This window comes from Hypomesus nipponensis, chromosome 17 (assembly GCF_054491055.1).
Source record: "Hypomesus nipponensis isolate SF chromosome 17, ASM5449105v1, whole genome shotgun sequence".
Lineage (NCBI taxonomy): Eukaryota > Metazoa > Chordata > Actinopteri > Osmeriformes > Osmeridae > Hypomesus > Hypomesus nipponensis.
This window is the reverse complement of record NC_140377.1, coordinates 20,453,918-20,472,500: the sequence shown is the minus strand read 5'-3', so window position 1 is coordinate 20,472,500 and position 18,583 is coordinate 20,453,918. Positions and strand designations below refer to the sequence as shown.

The 18,583-nt window shown below is 50.1% G+C and overlaps 2 protein-coding genes across 2 annotated transcripts in view; one reads left to right on the top strand and one right to left on the bottom strand.

Annotated features, from left to right (window-relative positions):
* vasnb (vasorin b) overlaps window positions 1-2,712 on the bottom strand; it is a 26,795-nt gene extending 24,083 nt beyond the window's left edge. The window contains exon 1 of the mRNA XM_084678424.1: window positions 2,439-2,712. The gene's annotated coding sequence lies outside the window, so the exon portion shown is untranslated. The remainder of the gene's footprint in view (window positions 1-2,438) is intronic.
* coro7 (coronin 7) overlaps window positions 1-18,583 on the top strand; it is a 112,090-nt gene that overhangs the window by 79,288 nt on the left and 14,219 nt on the right. The gene's annotated exons all lie outside the window — the stretch shown is intronic.

Genomic DNA, 18,583 nt, shown 5'->3' with positions numbered 1-18,583 from the left:
GGAGAGGAGAGGAGAGGGAAGAGATGGGAGAGGAGGATATACGGAGGATGCATGAGACTGCAGTGTTAAACAAGGACACTTCCGCCTCAAACCTTTGCCACGGATGACAAACGTCCACTCTGATTACGCCACAAGCCGAAACAACCTTGCCACACTCAGCGGAGCCTTGGTGATGCTATACAAACAGGCCAGTTTGGTTTCAAAACTGGCTCTTGGCTGGCTGACACGAAACTAAACAGGGCAGTGCCATGCTGGTCAGCGGGCAGAATGGATGGAGGGCATGACGACGATTTTGATGCCCAGATTGGTCATCGGGTGTCACAGAGCTGTATGTCTCCCGAGGACCCAGTTACAGTGGACCGCTGTGTGTATGTGTAAAAAACTCCATCACGCAAATATGCGCTCTCAAATCATGATTGCGCACTCATTGGAATTCGCCACCCTCTCTCTCTCTCTCTCTTTCGATTTATCTCTCTCTCTCAGCGCTTTGAATTGAGAGGGTCTCGGCTACTGTACCAAGACGCCAGCCTGTTGATACATGCAGCCGAAAGTATACCCACATATACACACACACATACGGTAGACAGTGAGGAGACTAAGGCGCTTAGAGCTAAGGGTCCTGTCTGTCTCTCCCTATCGAAGCCGTCACACCGTGTAGCTCCGCAGCCAGACGCAAGTCAGTCTTTATGTAGGCCTAATTGTCCGTGGGTTCGCCAAGCACCTGTACTGACAAATTATTGTGTGTTGTGAAGACGCGAGAGAAACAGTAGTCTATCCATTAGTTCAGCGTAATGATAGTTTATTTCTGTCACGGAAACAGAGCACCATTGACACCGTCTGTAACCGCACTGGGGTTAATACTGGGCTGTCAGAGTGGTTTATGCCGTCCGCGTTCGCCCCAGGGAAAGATTACGCGACTTTTCATGACTGTGTGCGGGCGCGCAAAGAAGCTAATCTAACTTGAAGCTCCAGAGATCTTGGTCAGAAGACTGTTTATACTTGCTCGGTATCGAACAAAGCATCGGAGCCGAATGTAGTAGAGGAACGAGGCTCAAGGCTCCAAGAGCTGCGTGCGCTTACACGGGTCTAGATAGGTGCGCTTTGTAGATAAACTTAGTGTGACATGGTCAGCAAATTTCTGCGATGATCCACTTCTAACCTATGTTAACCGAATGATCAGTTTGCCCATGTCTGTGACTCTTGGAATGTTAGCTTTTGTGGTTCAGTGAAATACGTTTTGTAATATTTAAATTATAGCCTACACCTTAATCATACGCCTGCGGGTATTTGCCTACACCCATATAAAGGACAGATCAATAGTTTTATAGAGGCGTGTCGATGTTTGACATAGTTCAGCGACACATTCAGTCATGCGTGGAAACAGCCACGCGCCTTTCGTTCATGTGTAGGCCATGTCTCTTTTATTTGTTAAACCTTTATTTATTGGCGGGGAAAAATCTGGGCCTCAAACGAACAAAACTTGTAGGCTACTCTCTTTATGTTATTTATTCCTGGTTAGAACGTTTGAACTCCCTTTATGTAAACCCTTCTCAAGTTTCTTCTATCCTGACATATCTCCGTTTTTAAGCGTTTGTTTTGAACGTAAGGCATTTGTTACACCGTCATTACAAACGCTGTTTTCGTTGTGTTAAAACTTTTTGGTGTTCAAATATTTTGCCTATACTTATGCGTTGTAAGAGATGCATTTTCCTTATCAGCCATTGCCAAATCCTTGGTAAATGACGTGTAAAACTACAAAGATAACAGTTAATCTGTTTTTAACCCGTGTGACTAAACAGATTTGCCTCCATAGCTACTGTCTGGGCATCCCCCAAACTCGTAAACAGTGTGTTTGTACACTTTTTTCCACTGTTTAGGACATTTGTTTGCTCAACGATAGCCTTTTGAGCTCACGCGTACGTGGGCCGGTCACTCGCGCGTCCAAAACTGTTTTTTGAGGGGGTAGACCGGTGCGGTTTAGACAAGGGCTCAACCCATAACCGTCATTTACATTTTATAATGAGTAACAAAATACCTGGTTTTCTTCGAGTAAGAGTTAGTAGTGCCCGTATATCTGAACCCGTTTGTTAAATGGAATGCTTTAGTAAAGTCATTTGAGCGGTGAAAGGCAGTGTCTGCTTCTGGAATGAGTGCATATTTCACGCGCAGACGACTCCTGTCATACATCGCACAAACACGGCAGGGGAAACTCAACAGTTGTGTTACCCGTCCTTAACTTAACGTGTCGTAATCACGCTCTGTCTATGGTCCATAATATTTTCATATGGGGGGAAAACACATGTATGTCTGCAGAGAGAAGAGGAATGCATCTAGATTGACTCACAAACGTTGATTTACGTTGCATATACAAAGTCTGACAACTGTTGAATACTTTTCATTCATAAAGTTTGCAGTATTTCCATTCCAAAGAATCTTACCGTTATCGGGTGTTGATAAGGTTGAAGGCGCAAGCACAGTTTCTAGTGCTCTTACTTTATCCAAATGTGCCCACGGAGACAAGTCAACAGTTCAAAATCCCTCGGTTTTGCTTCTGTGTGTCAAAAGTTCCAGAAAACTCTCGTAAAGTGAACAAGACCGATACACACTGCAGTCACCGCTGTTCAAAAGAGGTTCGAGCCTCCAAGTCAAAGGAATGCGCTCAAGTGTCCGGCGTAGCGTCGTACGCTCCTCGACCCCGAGACAAAAGCGCTTTAGTGGCGAAAATAGCCGAGAGTTTTAAGTCGAGATGGGAGGGACTAGGCGAGCCGTAGCGTAAACTCAAGCGCTCCCAAACTCCCAGCAGGAGATCAAAATGCGCTCATGCACCTCACTCACCTTAAAGTAGACTGGAGGAGGAGCTACGCGGCGGCAAAATGTTGTCAAACTTTTTACATTGCTTAGAACAACCTGTCGGACCAGTTCACGCGCCTGTTTGGACAGCTTGACGCGTATTTATTTAGAAACGCGCATTCTAAATCAACCATGGGTGACCCCGCGCTTGCTATTCAATGCCATGCAAAAGGGGCACGGCTCATTTGCTCATTTAAAAGATAAAAATATTCGTGTTAGTATTTCCAATGTCAATCATTTTGGGGGAGGACGCCTCCGAGAAACGTATAGGTCTCAAGTGTCAAATGTCTCGTTCGCACATATGGTTGCTTAATTCTCAAAGATGCATCTCCGAGCTGAGAGAGCCATTGAATACTTCCGACCGCAGATGAGTAACAGCCACATCGGCAGCTGGTACCCTATTTTAAAGCGAGGCAAAATCGTTTTCCAACGAGGTGAGGTAACAGGATAGCTCTCGGTAACCGTGTCAGGCACGGATGAGGGCCCATCCTCGTGGCCAAATGTCTTCACGTTGAAGCAAAGACAATATCATTCAGATCCAATATAAAGACCAGACTGTTCAGTCAACCGGAGTACAATATCCTTCTGTAAAACCAAGGACTTATGTAAAAGTTGTCGAGTAAGGAAAATAAATTCGCCTACCCTTGGATCCCAAATGCTCGCGCCAAACAGTGGAGACGTGTGCGTGTGCATACATATGATCAGCTTCCCCGGAGCTGTGCCGGTCTGAGCTTATTGACAGGAGACCGTACAAACAATCGGCTGGAGGCGAAACTCGATATTAGGCACTGTCAGTCTGGACTGGGACTGAAAAACGGCCCAGGACCTCACGACCGTGTATTATATATTTTGCATTAACATTTCCTGACGCTCCCGACGGCCAGGCTGACCCTGGTCACTCTTTACCACGCTCGGGTTTGTGCACCTTGGCGTGAGAGGGGAGGGGAGGGGGGGGGGGTCAAACAGTCTGAGCAGAGAAACAGTCTGAGCAGAGAAACAGTCTGAGCAGAGAAACAGTCTGAGCAGAGAAACAGTCTGAGCAGAGACACTCCTTTCTGTCTCCACTCACCTCTAGCCCTCACTAGCCTCTTCCATGCCACTCTGCCATATCTTATATCCTCTTCTCTCCTCACACACACACACACACATACACACACACATATACATCTGTAATACATTAAAATGCAGGAACAGACAAAGATTTCATGCGTGTTCTGTACGGGGACAGATGTACAGAATCAGCTTCCCGCAGCTGAATTTTATGTGGTCATAGGAAATAAATCCTGTTCAGCAGTTTATCACAACCGCTAAGATTTACACAACACCCAAACAGTGCTCTCTCTTCTCTCTCTCTCTCTCTCTCTCTCTCTCTCTCTCTCTCTCTCTCTCTCTCTCTCTCTCTCTCTCTCTCTCTCTCTCTCTCTCTCTCTCTCTCTCTCTCTCTCTCTCTTTGTGTGTGTGTGCGTGTGTGTGTTTTGGAAACGAAGTGTCCAGGGCCCAGGAATTCAAATCCAAAGCTCACCTCAACTGGTGGCAGCTTGCCCTCTCTGTTAACACTGCTTTAGCACACACACACACACACCGACACACACACACTGACACACACACAAACACACCTCACCCACCTCTCCCTCCGCCTCACCCCTCACCCTAGAAAAGCAGTAACCAGTGAGAAAGTGTGACATGTTTGCCCTCCACACCCACACACACACACACATCCCAAGCAGGGCAGCCCTCCACACCCAGGCAGTGGTCCTGTGGAGAGAATCATCGTGGTCTGTAATAGCAGCCCTCCATGTGCCGTCGGCACGTCCAGCTCCCCCACCCACCCAGGCCCAGTAAACGATGGCCGCGCTGAATCCGGGCGGGTCCTAATGTCGCCCGGGGGAACCTGTAAAACACAGCTCCACTGGTGGAGCGCCAAGCTTAACCCGGCCGGCGCTCTGAAGGAGACAGAAACACCCACATCCTTCTCTCTCTTTGTCTTCTGATCCCTCGCTTTCTCAATGACATATTTGACATTACGTACATGTACTACATATTTGACGCGCCACACGTGCGCACACACACACACACCCCGCCTTGTACTGTTTAAGTTCCTTATTAATGGCCCTTCACGCCTTAATCTTCCCCTCTTTTGCCTCTTCAATGTATGTCTTCAGACTCTGGTCTGGCTGGCCCACTGCCCTGATATAGATGTTATCACGGTGGAGGTGCTGTCACGGTTTCTAGTCTGTTCTGTATGTTTTGTAGCCTGCCAAAGCGGTTTCTTTTTTATGTGAGAGTTTCGGTGTGTGTTTGTGTTTGTGTGTGTGTTTGTGTGTGTGTATCTGTGTGTGTGTGTGTGTTTTATGGACGTGTTCCAGAGAAAGAGAGACGTGGGGGGCCACAGGGACAAGGGCAGTGTCCATACAGGGGTGATGGAGGGAGTGGGCTGTCAGAAGGACGTGGACCCCTAGGAGAGAGAGAGAGAGAGAGAGGGAGGGAGAGAGAGAGAGGGGAGAGAGAGGGTGTGTGTGGGTGGTTATGGGAATCCCTCTCACTCTTCCCTCAGGGACAGCATGGGAACTGTCACCATGGGTTATTTTCTGATAGACTCTTTATCATTATTCCCTCCCTCCATCCCTCCCTCCCTCTCTCTCTCTCTCTCTCTCTCTCTCTCTCTCTCTCTCTCTCTCTAATCCCTCTCTCTCTCTCTCTCTCTCTCTCTCTCTCTCTCAATCCCTCTCTCTCTCTCTCTCTCTCTCTCTCTCTCTCTCTCTCTCTCTGCACGTATCTCTCCCTCTCTCTCTCTCTCTCTCTCTCTCTCTCTCTCTCTCTCTCTCTCTCTCTCTCTCTCTTGTATCTCAGTCCCTGTCTGCCAGATGCTCACAGGGGGCGATAGTGAGCTCGTCACAGATAGCTTCTGTGTTCCGGCTTGTACAGTATATGTGTGTGCTTGTGATTGATTGTGTGTGCATTGGCTTCTGCAGAGATGTGTCTGTGTGACTCCCTCTCCCCCCCCCCCCCCCCCCACAAGGCCTGGCTCCCTGCCTTCCCACACAACCCCACCCCGTGGGAAACAGGGGAGGGAGGGGGAGGACAGGGGAAGACCTGGGAGTGCCTGGGAGACTGGAAGAGAGAGGGATGAGGAAAGAGAGAGAGGGACAGAGGGAGGAGCAAATGAAGCAAGAAGAAGAGAGTAAGAGATGGATGGAGAGAGAGAGAGAGAGAGAGAGAGAGAGAGAGGGAGGGAGGGAGGGAGGGACGGAGGGAGGGAGGGATTAAAAGAAAGATAGAGAGGAAGGGATGGATGGAGACAGAGAGAGGGCTGACAGCAGGTTTGTTCTGGAAGCACCCAAAGTGACAGGGATGGGAATATGGGAACCAGATTATGACAGGGAAGCAAATCAGGAAGAAAGCTAAACAAACACTGTGGCGAGTCGCAGAGAGACGAGGCTAAAGCAGAAGTGACCAGCAAACAAACACAACGCCAGAACATCCTGTTTGACAGATATACTGTCCATCAAATGTCTCCTACTTCTGCTGTCCTGTCCCCGCCACAGCTGAACCTGGCCTTTGCAGGACACTAACCTTGCCCCCAGCCTCCCAGCCTCCCTGCCTCCCAGCCTCCCAGCCTTCCAGCCCCCCGCCTCCCAGCCTTCCAGCCTCCCAGCCTCCCATCCTTCCAGCCTTCCAGCCTCCCCGCCTCCCAGCCTTCCAGCCTCCCAGCCTTCCAGCCTTCCAGCCTCCTAGCCTTCCAGCCTTCCACCCTCCCAGCCTCCCAGCCTTCCAGCCTCCCTGCCTCCCAGCCTCCCAGCCCTAATTGGCCCCTGTGTGTACACAGCTATAAATGGAAGTGAAAGTGTGACAGTCTCGTTTGTTTTGGGCCTGGGACCCCCTGAGAAGACGGCAGCTCTCTCACCCCCCCCCCCCCCCCACCACAAGCACCCTTCCCGCCGATGACACCGACCCCCTCCCTCCCTCTCCCTGCCCTTTCTCACCATCGGCTTGTCGCGTTCAGGGTTAGAAGATGGTTTGTGTGAATGAACTCAACCTCCAGAACTTGTTCCGGACTCCGTTGGTCTTTCGACAGACAGCGAGCCGTCCCCCCACCCCACACCCCCCCCCCCCCCCTCCCCCCATTCACCTCCTTTGGTTCTGCTGTGTCTGTTTTTGTTTAGCGTTTAGGAGCGTTTGTGCCGCCACGCATCACCGGCAGGGCTGAGATGCGTGAGTTTGTGCCTGACGTTAGTGTCAATGAGCGGGACCAAATAGGGCCTGGGGTCAGGCTGCAGGAAGAGGCGCATGGAATGAATTAACATAGTGGTGTGTGGTGGTTTTTCTGTTTACTACCTCTCAGCTCATGTGTTTGAGGGAGAGAGAGTTAGAGATAGAGGGAGAGAGAGAGAGAGAGAGAGAGAGAGAGAGAGAGAGAGAACAGATGTAGGGGGAGAAAGAGAGCAAGGAAGAAGGAGGTAGAAAAAAAGACAGAGGGAGAAAGAGAAAAGAAAGAGAGAGGTTAGACACCGAGTGCATTCAAAGGTTTACTGGTCTGATCTTATTTCAGGCGTGTTTATGAGGAGAACAGCAGAGCACACTGGCACTCACCACTTCCATACATACTGACTATACACTCACTTACTATACACACACTGACTATCACACACTGACTACACCCCCTAACTGTAATACTGGACTGTAGACTAGAGGGCGCTCTAACCAGGTGTGTCATACCTGTCTAATTAAACGGCCAGGCTTCCAGTACCTATAACAGTGAGTTATACTTTTGTTGCGCTTCTGCGCCAAGTGAAGAATCTTCAAACGAGCCACAAAATCCTTTTCAAGTGATCACAGGGAAATACATGACACATGAGAACATGATTTGAGGAAGTCTTGACTCAAATGTCTGTAATCACAAGCGGTGTCCGGGGGTCACAAACAGAACGACACACTTTCACAAATATTTGTCGTCTCCATTTTCGTCCTTTAAGCAGTGGTAGAGGTGAACAGTTTGAGGCCTTTTTCTGCATACTATTGATTCTGTGATATTAAACAAACATTACAGAGGCTTATAACCAGAATCTGGAGTGAGCAAAATAGTGCCAGCTCCCAGATAGCTAGCTGGCGGTGTTAGCTAACTGGTTGTCTGTTAGCTAGCTGGCTCTGAGTAGCTAGCTAGACCCGTGTTGTGCGCTAACATAGCTTGGGAAAACAGAAAGGAAAATGTATAGACAGAGGTATAACTAAACCTATTTAGCCAGCTAATTATTCAGGTGTGCTAGAATTTGGAAAAGAAACACACATGTCCTGTATGTTTCCGGGAGTGGGGCTGGCCCGCCAGGCATTATGGGATGGATTCCAGTGGTGTCAACAGTGGATATGGAGACATTAGGGTAACTGTGAAGATAAAGCCTCTTATCTCTCCTCTCTCTACGGCCACAAGTGAGGGATTCCTTCGTATCTTTTTGGCTCTGATAACGGCGATAGCAGAGGACAAGAGGATGACCCCTACCTCCCCCCTCATTCGGGGTCACCGGGTCGCTCATGGAGGGGGGGTGGTGGGGGGCTTTCCCATCATGCTTTGGGAGTGTACTGTACATGCACGATGTCATGACCAAGGAGAGTGAGAGGATTGATCCGTCTATCTTCAGTCTCTCGTTCCCTTTTTTCTCTCTCTCTCTCTCTCTCTCTCTCTCTCTCTCTCTCTCTCTCTCTCTCTCTCTCTCTCTCTCTCTCTCTCTCACTTACTCACTCACTCTCTCTCTCTCTTTCTCTTTCTCTCTCTATCTCTTTATCTTATTCTCTCTCTCTCTTTCCATCTCTCTCTCTCTCTTATTCTTTCTCTCTTTTTCTCTCTTATTCACTCTCATTCTCTCTCTCTCTTATTCTCTATCTATCTCTCACTCTCTCACTCTTATTCTCACTCACCCCCTCTCTCTTCTCTCTCTGTCTCTCTCTCTGTCTATGTCTCTCCTTCTCTGTCTCTGTCTGTCTGTCTCTCTCTGTCTCTCTCTCTCTCTCTCCTGACTCCCTTTCTCTCTCTGTCACTCACATTCCTTCCCCTCTCGTTCCCTCTCTTTCTCAATCACTCCATCCCTCTCTATCAACCAAACTGTGCTTGACAAGGTATTCCAGGTATTGAGCACAGCGCCTGTGGTGTTATGGAGGGGGCGGGAAGCGGGGGGGGGGTGACGGCAGTTGAGATAACACACACACTCACATACACACACACACACACACATACACACACACACACACACACACATACAAACACTCACACACACATACACACACACACACACACACATACACACTTACACACACTCACACACACATACACACACACACACACACACACATACACACTTACACACACACATACACACACACACTCACACTTACACACACTCACACACACACACACTCACACACACACACACACACACTCACACACACATACACACACTCACACACACACACACACACACTCACACACACAGACTCACACACACATACACATACACACACACACACTCACACATACACACACATACACACACTCCAACTCCCATCACTCTCTCATCAGCCTGCACCCCAGATAACAGAGACTTGTTTGTGACACACACACAGAAAGACAGAGGGCCTGCCTTCAACTGTCACACACAACACATAGAGAGAGAGGTAGAGAGAGAGAGAGGTAGAGAGAGAGAGGTAGAGAGAGAGGTAGAGAGAGAGAGAGAGAGACAGAGAGAGAGACAGATACGTGCAGAGAGAGAGAGAGAGAGAGAGAGAGAGAGAGAGAGGGGTAGAAAGAAAGAGAGAGAGATAGAGAGTGGGAGAGAAAGGGAGAGAGGTAGAGGTGTGACAAATAGAAGGAAGTGAATGTGCTTCTTACCAGAAGGAACATTGAATATAATACACAGGAGCAGTTTGGGTCCCTGTGCCCTGGTAAGAGGTGTCTGCTGGGAAACTGCTTGTGATCATGCACTCATCCCACTGTCTGAGTAGCCTGCCGAGTCTGTCTGCACGTGCGTGTGGGTGTGTGTGTGTGTGTGTGTGTGTGCAGACCAGTAAGGAACAGGAGTTCCTTACTGGAACTCCCAGTACCAGTTACAGTTCATCTCCCCTCTGAGTCAAGGCTGAACTGTCCTCTCTCTGCCTCTCTCTCTCTCTCTCTCTCTCTCTCTCTCTCTCTCTCTCTCTCTCTCTCTCTCTCTGTCTCTCTCTCTCTCTCTCTCTCTCTCTCTCTCTCTCTCTCTGTCTCTCTCTCTCTCTCTCTCTCTCTCTCTCTCTGTCTATCTCTCTATCTCTCAGTCCATGCCCCTCTCTCTCTCTCTCTCTCTCAGTCTCTCTCTCTGTAAGATGAGTTTCATCTGGAGGAGACAGCACACTCCTCACTCCCTCCTTCATCTCTTCCGTCCCTCTCCACTCCTTTCCCCCTCCCCCTCCCCATCCTATCAAGTATAAAGGCGATTGAAAACAAATTTACACCGCTTCAGGTTTGGACAAGCACCCACCCAACGCACGCACACACACACGCACACACACAGACACGCACACACACAGACACGCACACACACACACGCACACACACACACGCACACACACAGACACGCACGCTCTAACCGAAGCCCAGCTACGAACAGACACACTTCATCCTGCAGCAGATATTTATTTTGAGGAGATAACATCTTATACCGCATCCCCAATACCCCCCCCCCCGCCCAGCCCCATGACCCCATAACCCCCCCATCTCCCACCCCTCCCCCATCCCTCAGGGTAATAAATCACAGTCCCTGTGGTATTTATTAGGGCTAACTCCCAGCTGAGGCCATTAAAACAGCTGATTTACTGTAGAAGTAATGAAAACATGAGCGTTTGAGCTGGTCGAGAACACTGCCCTCCTTCCCTAGACTAAATAAGGGTGAGGGTGAGGGGGTTGGAATGCTGCCATGAAGAATCTCCTGTATGTGTATCTGTGCTCCGGGGACCTTCCCCCGGACCGGTTCCAAACCTTTTACAACCTAGCTGACACTCCAGGGGAACTGGGGACCTTGAATGTTTTGGGTGTTTGTAACACTTGAGGTACACTGCATAGACAGTACTGAAGCTTTGTAGGCCCTCAAGATATTTACATGAATATTGTCCTTGACATTTCCTTTTTTGCCTTCCGTATTTGTCAACAGTATAATAGTGCGATAGTTGAGAGCGTTTTGTTTTTTCATTGCAGTGTTTCTTAAAGCATTTTTGCTTGGCTTCAAAACGGTTTTGCATGTGTGTTTTGCACATCACTGTACATGTAAACCATATATAAATCTGCGAGTACGACAAGAAACAGATATACAGCATACGGTAATGATCGGACTCAGGACAAGTCGTAGTGATCCCTGAGATATCTAATCAGGTAAAGGAGATGCAGGCGTATGTGCTGAGGAACATTCCAGACTCTGACTGTGAGGGGAGCCACCACTGTGACACATACACAGTGTGTAGATACCGTGAACATGGATGCGTATGCATACACATGCCGTCTATGTCGAGAGACAGAGTGTGCGTTTGTGAGGCAGAGGGAAAGAAAGATAGTGTAGCGAGAGGGCGGGCAAGCACAGACACGGTAAGAGGGGTGGTCCTTGTGTGTGTGTCTGTGTGTTTGTGTGCGTGTGTGTGTGTGTGTGTGAGGAACCAGCTTGTCGCCCCACACGCGTTGACACACATCCTGAAGAGCCTTGGAATGCAGCCCCCCCACCCCAGCCTCACCCCCTCCCCCGATCCCAGATAGAGATGATACCACCCCCTGCTCCCCCCCCCCTCCCACAGTCAGATCGAGAGGGAGGACCAGACAGACAGAGAGATGACAGAGAGAGATAAAGGTGTCGATGGAGAACGGCTACATTCCCTGATAAAGGAAATGACACTGTGTGTGGTATCAAACTGGCGCTACAATAGAAGACGTGTCTCTCTCTCAGACACACACACAGACAGACACACACACATCAGTTCAAGGAGGATTGGATGGAGTCAAGTTTTTTCTTCCTTCTTTCGTTCTTTCTTTCTCTTTTTCCATTTCTTTCCTTCTCTCATTTGTCACATACACCACACGCACACACACAACACACACACACACACAGTTACTGGGAAACCCTATACTAAACGCTAATGTTTCGTGACAGTAAATTGCTAGGTTTTACAGTTTGAGCTCTTCCAATAGACTAGCCTTGGCTTTCCATTAAGGAAACTTGTGTGTGTGAGTGTGCATGTGTGTGGTGGGTACATATGTGTGTGTGTGCATGTGTGTGGTGGGTGTGTATGTGTGTGTGTGTGCATGTGTGTGGTGGGTGTGCATGTGTGTGTGTGTGTGTGAGTGCGGTGTACACACGTGAGTGTGTTCTAACGCCGGGTCAGTAGGTTCTCCTGCCAATGCCAGGTACAAGAACGTTCTAGGAACAATTGAGGAACATTGTCATTTACAGACACTGGGGGGTGGGGGGGGTGTGATGTCACCGCCCCGTGGCGTCCGTGGAGTAGCTGGGGTGTGACGGAGGTTAGCGCATGGTGGCCGCGCTCCGTCTAGCATTTCACAGGACCGTAAGTCTCTCACCAGCCTTTTAATTGGTCGAATGTGGCAAATGTTGTTTATTGGCTGTTTTAGAGTGTGTTGCATTATGGGGGTTTTCCAGCGGCCCGAGATTTTAGCACGGGGTTAGAGGTGCTGACATATATATACGCCTGTGACATCACTCGATAGCGCTCGGCGTCGATTGGCTCTGTGAAGGCTGTCGTGTGGTTGTTCACTGACCTCGCATGCCTTTAGCAATGTGTGTGTTTGTGTGTGTGTGTGTGTGTGTGTGTGTCTGAGAGAGTTCAGTTGACATGAAACCTGCATGCGTTGACACATTTGCTTCCATGGACGTCTGTGGACCAAGTCGGTCATAAGTCGCCGTGACCGACGGCCTGGTCTCTTCCTGTGACCTCACAGGGGGAGACAGGTTGTCACGGTCACGACCCCCCATCCCTCTCTTCTCTTCTCTGTGTTGTGTGCGGTGGTTCCCAGGCTCTGCCGACAGGTCATGTGACGCCTGTTCGGCCAGAGTCTTTGATGCCGGAGGTAGGTGTGTGTCTGTGTGTGTGTCTGTGTGTGTCTATGTGTGTGTGTGTGTGTGTCTGGGTCTAACATGAATCATCTCTCTTCCGGGTCTAGCAGGGCCCCAAACCTGCTCTTTACACCACACACACACACACACACACACAGCACAACACCACTGCTAACCCCACGCGCAGTCGTAACACACAGACTCACGGTGTCACAATCCTCGAGGACGCCTACGCACAAACAGACGTAACAGCAACGCCTTTCAAGTGCCGAAACACACTACTTGAAAACACAGAAACGGTTTGATGACTTTGATAAAAGCCTCTATAAAGAACGACCAGCCGGCTCTCACCCCCTCGCACAAAACCACCCCTAGTTTGTGAAAGTCCTCGTAGCCTTTTGAGAAAATAGAACTGTCCTAACCTGTTCTCCCTCCGATAACCAAGCAGCCCTTCTCCCCCCCCCCCCCCATAACTCCCCTTCTTTTCCTATCCCCAGGTCTGACTGCGGGGGTCATGGGGGGGGGGGGGGGGGGGGGATATTCCCTGTCAGTTTACAGCCAGCGACACGGCCCTTTATGACTTTACGAGATAGTCTGGCCCAGGTAACCACATGTTTACAGGTCTGCTCTTCGTGTGTGTCCAGGAGGATGGCCGGAGTGTGCGTGTGTGTGTATCTTTCATCTCAGGACGGTGTAAAGCTTACTTCCTGTTGTCAGTGTTTGTCACTGACAGCCATGTGTGAGATTGCGGGGGAACAGGGCGGGAGACAGTCTCCAGTTCTCGTTCTGGGCTTCAATTCGTCAAAGAAAAACTACTGAGCGCTTCATGCCTCCGTCAATATGATGCTTTGATTTTCTTTGTGTGTATTTCTGCACCTGGGTGTGTGTGTGGCCTGAGTGTGTGTGTGTGTGTACAGGGTCCCTCTGTGTGTGTGTGTGTGTGTGTGTGTGGGTACAGGATCTGTCGGTGTGTGTGAGTCTGTACAGGCTCGTGCTGACAAGGGGCCGTGTGCCCAGTTTAACCCCTGCATGTCAGGGATCCTGGCGAAGCCTGGTGGGGCCCGCTGGAGCGAGGAGAGGGGGAGGAGAGGAGGAGGGGGGAGGAGAGGTGGAGGAGAGAGGTGGAGAAGAGAGGTGGACAAGAGAGGTGGAGGTAGAGAGGAGGAGAGGTGAAGAGGAGAAGGGGAGGAGTTGAGGAGAGGAGGAAGAGGGGGAGGAGTTGAGGAGAGGTGGAGGTGGAGAGGAGGAGGAAAGGAGAAGGGGAGGAGAGGAGGAGTTGAGGAGAGGGGGAGAGGGGAGCGCGGCCACTTGGCGCCCCATCTGAAAGGCTTGTCTCTGGGGCTCAGTCCCAGCCACAGCTGGCCTGTCCACCCACGCCCCCCCCCCCCCCCTTTATTTCCCCTTCAGGAACGAGACTCGTCCCCTCTAATTCCCATCTAATGAACTGGCTACTTGACGGCTGCAGGACACACCTATGCACACACACACACACACACACACACACACTCACAAGGGCTTGTGAATACACCTGTATCCCCTTCCTTGTGTGAGGAGAATTCAGTATTCCAGTATCGAGAGGATCTTAATGAAACTGAAGGACTAAGTGATGAGGCTTGTTATAGTAGAGTAGTGCTGGAATGTGTTTATGGGGTGGTGAGGGGGGGAGGGAGGAGGGAGGAGGGGGGAGGGGGGAGGGGGGAGGGGGGAGGGGGGAGGGGGGAGGGGGGAGGTCTGTGGTGTTGGTGGTGTTGTTGGCTGACCTGTGTGTGACCCTGAGGTTGGGGAGAGGGCGCTGTGGGGAGGCACACACACACAGACACACACACACATGTACTGAAAACATATGTGATTTGGACCACAGTGACTCTGAGAATTTCTCCAAACCAAGAGGACAACCCCACTGCCCACACATTCATCTGTGACGACCCGTTTACTCATTAGTTTCTGTTTGTTTGTTGTTTTGGCCTTCACTTTGGCCTTCATTTCAGTAAATACTTCACAGCTAGAGTCTGGGCACAGCCAAACCAGAGCTAGGATCGCCACAAATCTTTTCCATTCCATCACCAAAGCTAAAAAGGGTATTTCTATACGATAAATCCTCAACAAATAACTAGGTTAGTATCCTCAAAATGGCGGCCGGTCGCGTTATGTTTCATCGTTGACTCTCGCCCATCTCTGTGGAGGAAGTAACCACGACAACAAGGGGAGCCAATGGAGTCGAACAGCCCTGGATAATTCCGGAACTCAGTGGGGTTGCCAGGTTAGTAGCTGTTCCGTTCTTAATCCGGTTTAATCAATTGCGGATTATGTCCTTACATTGTTACGGCAACCCAAAACACCTGTGGGTGCTGCGGGTAAAAGTACCTAAAACTCTTAGCTGGGTTTAAAACACTTACCTTAAACAAATACCAAAAGCAAATTCATAGAAATGCATTTGAAACACTTAACTCCTCTGGAATCTCGCTTGGGGCGTCAGATGGGTGGAGTGCGTGCCAGACAAGATCAATCATACCGTAGATTAGTAACCCTATCAAGCCTTATCTAACCCCAAAACGATCATCCATTTGACTTTTATCCTGCCCATTCATCCTGGCCTGTCAGGGGAACTGACCAATATTGCTCTCACCCTCGACCCCCTCCCCCCCCCCCTCAAAGTAACCTCTGACCTCAGACTAGCTGCACTGTTGTTGTTATTGTTGGTTGGATACACTCCATCAGGTGTGATCATTTGGGATAGGCCAGCCAGTAGGAGACAGAGTAGAGGCTTGGGGCAGTGGAAGCTGGAGGCAGTACAGGCTGGAGGCTGGAGGCAGTAGAGGCTGGAGGCAGTAGAGGCAGTAGAGGCTGGAGGCAGCTACAGATAGGCTGACCTGAGAGATTTATAATGATAGCGACAGAGAGATCCACTGGACTCAAGAGTTCACAATTTACCATCCCCTTCACCCTGTTTATAGCCCCCCCTTCTCTCTCTGTCTCTGTCTCTCTCTGTCTCTCTGTGTCTCTCTCTCTCTCTCTCTCTCTCTCTCTCTCTCTCTCTGTCTATGTGTCTCCTTCTCTGTCTCTCTCTGTCTCTCTCTGTCTCTCTCTGTCTCTCCTCTGTCTCTCTCTGTCTCTCTCTGTCTCTCCTTCTCTGTCTCTCTCTCTGTCTCTCTCTGTCTCTCTCTCTCTCTCTCTCTCTCTCACACACATACACACACGTCCCACATGCTGACACAGAGTGCCACCAGAGACCTTGGGAGAGAGAGAGAGAGAGAGAGAGAGAGAGAGAGAGAGAGAGAGAGAGAGAGAGAGAGAGAGAGAGAGAGACAGAGAGAGAGAGAGAGAGAGAGAGAGAGACAGACAGACAGAGAGAGACAGAGAGAGACAGAGAGGGAGAGGGAAGTTGATTAACTCAAGGGAAAAATGTAAAGGACAAATAAAATGAGAGAGGCCAGAAAAAACTTCCTGGAAACAAAGTTTCTGATATTGTGGCTTCTGTTGAAATCAGACCTTTACGTAGAACGTAGACAAAACAAATACACGCAAACACACACACACACAGGCTCCAGGCTGTGATAAGGTTGTGATAGGTGTGTGTGTGTGTGCGTAGGGCCTGGCTCCTTGAGCACAGAAAGGCTCCTTTCACAGATACTGATCTGACTATATGCCTCTCCTGTGAGACCTTCATTAACTGGACATAATACAGCCCTGTGTGTGTGTGTGTGTGTGTGTGTGTGTGTGTGTGAGTGTGAGTGTGTGTGTGTGTGTGTGTGTGTGTGCGTGCGCGCACATGTTCCATTGATATTCAAGGTCATACGGTTCTTGCAAGACAAACACACACACACACACACATTTGCTTATCTCACAAAGCACCTGATTATATTTTCCACTGTACCAAGCACGCGTGTGCGTGCGCGTGCGTGTGCGTGCGTGTGCGTGTCTGAGTGTCGGAGTGACTCTGCACTCTCATTTGGGCTCCCTCCAGTTTCTGTTACTTTGAGGGAGCCTCTCCATCCAAATCTGCTCAGATTGCAGCTGCTGATTTACCTGGACTGCCCTGCACGCACACACACACACACACACACACCTTGGTACTCTGGTAAAGACATGTACCACGTCTGTCATCTACCTGTCGGTCTCCATTTCATAACTTCTCTTCAATCGGAGAACAGCACAGTCTCATTAGTCGTTGTGCACACAGAAACACACACACACACGCACGCACACGCACACATACCCAAACAATCCAGCTGATATCAGCTAGTGCTGAAGGCCCCTGTCATTTTTTTCAAAGTCATTTTACGGCCTGTATTAGGGCTGCGTTAGGGCTGCGTAAGGGCTGCGTAAGGGCTGCATTAGGGCTATATTAAGGCTGCATTAGGGCTGTATTAGGGCTGTATTAGGGCTGTATTAGGGCTGTATTAGGGCTGTATTAGGGCTATATTAGGGCTGTATTAGGGCTGTATTAGGGCTGTATTAGGGCTGTATTAGGGCTGCATTAGGGCTGTATTAGGGCTGTATTAGGGCTGTATTAGGGCTGTATTAGGGCTGTATTAGGGCTATATTAGGACTGTATTAGGGCTGTATAAGGGCTGTATTAGGGCTGTATTAGGGCTGTATAAGGGCTGTATTAGGGCTAGGGAGGGAGAGAGAGAGAGAGAGAGAGAGAGAGAGAGAGAGAGAGGGAGGGAGGGAGGGAGGGAGAAGAGGGGGGGGGAGGGGGAGGGGGAGGGGGAGGGGGAGTGTGATCCGGTGTCCATGCTGAGCAGTGCTGACAGCTTGAAGCCAGGAGGATCTCCACCCACACCCCAGACCCTCCGCAAGGTGCGGGCAGAGAGATACTGAAGAACATTCCCAGGGCCAGATGTGTGCGAGCAGGTCTCCATGCTGCTGAAATTTCTCTGACTGAAATGTTGTTGCTGTTGTTGTTGGCGAGGCATGCTGTCCGCGTACCAAGCTTTTGCTCATATGTGCCTTCCTTTCCTCTCTTTCGCCCTCTCACGTTCGACTTGACGTGACCATCTCTCTTGGTCTCTCTCCTCCCCCTCCTCTCTCTGTCCCTCATCTCTCTCTTCCTCCTCTCTCCCCATCCTCTCTCTCTCCCTCTCTCCCCCCTCTTCTCTCTCTCCCTCCTCTGTCTCTTTCTCCTCTCTCCCCCCTCCTGTCTCCCCCCCCTCCTTTTTCTCTCCCTCCTCTGTCTCTTCCTCCTCTCTCCCCCTTCTCTCTCCCCCCTCTCCCTCTCCCTCCTCTCTCTCTCCCTCCTCTCTCTCTTCCTCCTCTCTCCCCATCCTCTCTCTCTCCCTCTCTCCCCCCCTCCTCTCTCTCTCCCTCCTCTGTCTCTTCCTCCTCTCTCCCCCCCCTGTCTCCCCCCCTCCTCTCTCTCTCCCTCCTCTGTCTCTTCCTCCTCTCTCTCCCCCTTCTCTCTCCCCCCCTCCTCTCTCTCTCCCTCCTCTGTGTCTCTCGGCAACCTGTCTGAACAGTCCTCACAGGAGGAAGGCAGGACTTTGATTGAGTGACTCACGCGTACGTGATCAACAAGAAGGATTTACAATTGAGTTGATTAACTGCATGCTGTAGTGTTAGTCTGTGTGTGTGCGCGCACGAGAGAGAGAGAGAGAGAGAGAGAGAGAGAGAGAGAGAGAGAGAGTCACCAAGAGGGGCTTAACCCTGGATTACTGTCT